This window comes from Gekko japonicus, unplaced genomic scaffold (genome assembly GCF_001447785.1).
Source record: "Gekko japonicus isolate JY-2015 unplaced genomic scaffold, Gekko_japonicus_V1.1 scaffold1321, whole genome shotgun sequence".
Lineage (NCBI taxonomy): Eukaryota > Metazoa > Chordata > Lepidosauria > Squamata > Gekkonidae > Gekko > Gekko japonicus.
The window spans coordinates 241,377-245,774 of NW_015177053.1; positions in this window are offsets into that span (position 1 = coordinate 241,377).

Below are 4,398 nucleotides of genomic sequence, written 5' to 3' on the forward strand. Positions count from 1 at the left end.
TAGCTAGCAATCCAAAACAGCCCAGTGGAGTCTGAGCGGTGGGTGTTGCCTTCTGACACGCTCCCAGTGATGCCAGGGGGTGTGGTATATGCAAATAAGCTATGCTAATAATGCCGGGGAGGGGGGGGGACAGTTAAGAACCAGAAGAGCCTTTGAAGACCAGGCTGCCACTGCATCTTAAGCCAGTGGACAGACGCAACGAGGAAATTAGAACAGAGGCACCTCCAACGCCCTCAGGGTAGGAGGCTCTAGGGACAGGAGACAGAAGGAAGGGGGGGGGCTTCGTGAAACAGTGCACCTTCAGTGACGTGAGCAAGCGGTAGTAAGGGGAACTCGCATAGAAGGAGAGGTGCGCTGGTGGTCGAAAGTGCCGTCAAGTCACAGCCAACGTATGGTGATCCGTGGGGTTTTCCAAGGCAAGAGGCATCCAGAGGTGGTTCTGCTATTGCCTGGCACTGCATAGCAACCCTGGTATTCCTTGGGAGGTCACCCATCCAGATACTGCTTAGCTTTTGAGCCAGTTTGGTGTAGTGGTCAAGTGGGCGGACTCTAATCTGGGAGAACCGGGTTTGATTCCCCACTCCTCCACTTGCACCTGCTGATGTGACCTTGGGTCAGTCACAAGCTCTGGCACAGCTGTCCTTGAAAAAGAGCCGTTTGTGTCAGAGTTCTCTCAGCCCCACCCACCTCACAGGGTGTCTGTTGTGGGGAGGGGAAGGGAAAGGAGTTTGTAAGCCGCTCTGAGACACCTTTGGGTAGTGAAGGGTGGCGTATAAATCCAATCTCTTCTTCTTGAGAGCTGATGGGACTGGCCTAGCCTGGGCTATCCAGGGCAGAGTGGAGGAGGAAATAGGCAGGCATCGTTTTGGAGACATCCATGTTTTTATGTACCAGGAGCAGGGGTCATTTCCTGCGGGAGCACACAGGAGCGGAGCTTCGGCAGTAAGGAGCCCAGGGGGCGGGCACATGCAACAAGCCCCGCCCCCTGCAGCCCTGTCAGGCCACGCAGAGCAAGAAGCAGCCAGGTAAGTTGCAGAGCGCCTCCCCCCCCGCACTTCAGGTACAAGCTCTCCCTCCTCCGTGAGGGCAGATCTGCTGGTTCCCCCCCCCCCCAACAGCTAGCAATCCGAAACAGCCCAGTGGAGCCTGAGCGGTGGGTGTTGCCTTCTGACACACTTCCGGTGATGTCAGGGGGTGTGGTATATGCAAATAAGCTATGCTAATAAGCTCCTGCACCTCTTTTTCTATGAAATGACCCCTGACCAGGAGTAATACCAGCACTTCTTGGTCACTGTAGGGTAGACCCTGTCCTATTCTCAGTGAAAGTGGTTGCCGTTTCCAGGGACGTCACCTGGTATAAGGGATTGGGGAAGGCCCTTGTTTCAGTAACGCCCACCCTACCCCTGGCTGTAGTCATCCTCAAATACTCCTTTTCCAAGTGGGAACTGACTGCCGTGGAGTATTACAGCCACCTTTGTGTCTGGCATCTGCCTACATAAGTGGGCAAAACTGGATCCCTTTGCTGTTGCGATAGGCATGGAAAGCATCTTCAGTCATCGTGGTTCCAGTCTGATGTTAGGACCATGGACTTTAATCTGGGAGAACCAGGTTTGATTCCCTGCCTCTTCCACACAAAGCCTTGGTGACCTTGGGTCAGTTACAAGTTCTCTCAGAGCTTTTCTCTCACAAGCTCTCTCAGCCCCACCTACCTCACAGGGTGTCACTTGTGGGAAGAGAAAAGAAAGGAGATGGTAAACTCTGAGACTCTGGGGGAAGGGTGGGATTTTAAATCCAGTCTCCTCTTCTATTACAATTCTGTGCACATATAGCAATGATACCACATGGCAAATATTCACCTGTGTTCTTCCTCGATGCACAGAGGTTCATACACAGACACACACCAAGAATTACCAGCAGAAACACATCTGCAGCAGCTTCCCCGACTCCAGAATCAGTTGCAATAAAAAGGCTTAACACAAGACCCCCAAGAGCACCTTTCATTTATTTCAGTACAAATCCGCCCACCCCAAAAGTTAATTATAAGATGCGAGAGTAGACAGGTAGGAGTGTAGGTATAAATACATCACATGCATGGCAGGCTGGAAAAAATGGGGAGTTGCCATTAATCTAGGAAGGCCACAAGTGCGCTACTGTATCCACCTTTGGCCTACTGGAGGGCTTGTGGCTGGTTCAGCCATAACAAAACGTCGCCCTTCATAGGGTGTTACTGAAGACAGGTAAATCCATGCTTGTGTGCCAAATGAACACTAGGAGCCACTGGCTTACCAATTGATTGGATCATGAACTACACCACCACCACGCCGGTAGCCTCTATAACCTGCTCCCCCCACTTCCCATCTCCGTAATATGCGCCCCACCCCCCGGTCCAGCCTCAACACTGAAGTCTGCCTATGGAAGCCCATGCTGCAATAAAATCAAAGGCCTCTCTTAACTACTGGCGCGATGCCGCTTGAAAAGGGGAAAAGTGGCTGAGCGGCAATTGGCATCCGGAAGGTTCCGAGTTCAATTCCCGGCATCTTTTTTTTAAAAAAGTGCCAGTAGGGGATGTGAAAGACCTCTGCTTGAGACTTCAGGGAGTCACCGCCGGTCTGAGCAGATCATGCCAACCTTACTGGACCGATGGTCTCATCTAGTACACGGCAGCTTCCTGGTGTGCCACGTGAGCCACCCCTGGCAAGTTCAACTCAGGAGGGCAGAGTTTGCCCAAGGAGCGGCTTTGGGGGCAAGACCTCTGATCTTGTGCAGCAGCTACAATTGTATGGTGAACAAGCCAACATAAAACCACACAAGAGGGGGTCTGTAGATGACACGGGTCCGGTGCAAACCTAGGCACACTGACTTCCAAGTCCCACTGAATAGGGGACAATCAGCTGGTGGTGGAAAGTACCCTCAAGTCACAGCCAGTATTCCCTCTAAGCTGAGTGTGAGCCAGCTCACCGTTTTTTAGCCTCCAGCTCACACATTTTTGTCTTCGCTCAGGAAGGGATGGCTCCAGAGCAATGCTCCCTCTAAGCTTTGGAGTCTTCTGAGCAAAAATTCTATTTGGTGAGCTACTGGCCTTAACGTCGTGAGCAAACAGTTTGGCTGCTGCATACGTTAGTTTGCTCTGGAGCCATCCTTCCTGAGTGAAGACACAAACGTGTGAGCTAAAGAACTGTGAGCTAGCTCACACTCAGCTTAGAGGGAACATTGCGTCCAGAGCACACTAATGTCTGCAGTAGCCAAATCGCTCGCTCACCACCAATGTTCCCTCTAAGCTGAGTTAGTGTGAGCTAGCTCACGTTTTTTGAGCCTCTGGCTCACACATTTTTGTCTTAGCTCAGGAAGGATGGCTCCAGAGCAAACCAATTTATGCAGTAGCCACATCACCCGCTCACAAGTTTAATACCAGTAGCTCACAAAGTAGAATTTTTGCTCACCAGACTCCACCGCTCACAGCCGACTTATGTGACCCTGCAGGGTTTTCAAGGTGGGAAACGCTCAGAGGTGGTTTGCCATTGCCTGCCTCCGCATCACGACCCATTAAGCAGATGCTTGAGATATCCATTCTCCATGTTGCTGTTGACAACTTACTTTCCCCCTATGACGCACCTCTTGCCTGACAAGAACGAGTTGCCCACATGTTCAGCCACCACCCCCACCCACAAAGAACCTCCCGGAGTTGGAAGACTTTGGGCATTCTTGGTCGCTGCTTAGCTATTGCCTAGAACTGCAGAAAAGACGCTCGCCTGCAAAATTCAAGGTACCCAGGGCACTTGAAAAGATTTTCAGCAGTGAAGAGATATGCAGTAGTGCTTCCTATACAGAGGATGGGGTCACCCTCACATCTCCGTGGCTCAGAGGATGGCCAGCAACAGGCAGGTTTCTGCAAGGACAGAGTGGATTTTTTTTTCCCGGGGACCCCCATCAGTACATACAGGGCACATTTGAATCTGCATTCACATTTGTCAAACCAAATCTGTAAGTAGGAGGCTTTATGGGAGATCCGAGACCTTTCCTGCAGGATCAGCTCTAGAAACATTTTTCCAAAAGAGTGTGCTTAAAAGATCAGGAAGCAATGCCCGATGGCTAACGGCGGCATCACAATCAGCCTTACTCTTTCTGAATCAGAAAGGATTTATCGGAAGCCTGGCATTTTAGGCCTGCCTCCAGGGCAAATGGTGAACTGCTAAGATGCACAAAACACACAGGAGGCCTTGGATAACCTACCTACCCTTTCCCCCCAAATTTGCAAAACTTGCCCTTGAAAACAGGACATTAGTGATCCCAGACCTTTCATTTTTGGAAATGGCTATATGGCTTTCTTTAGTAACCTCCTAAACTGAAGGGGAATGGGAAATAAGCTACCCAAAAAGAATGCTGGGGGAAAAGCTCCTG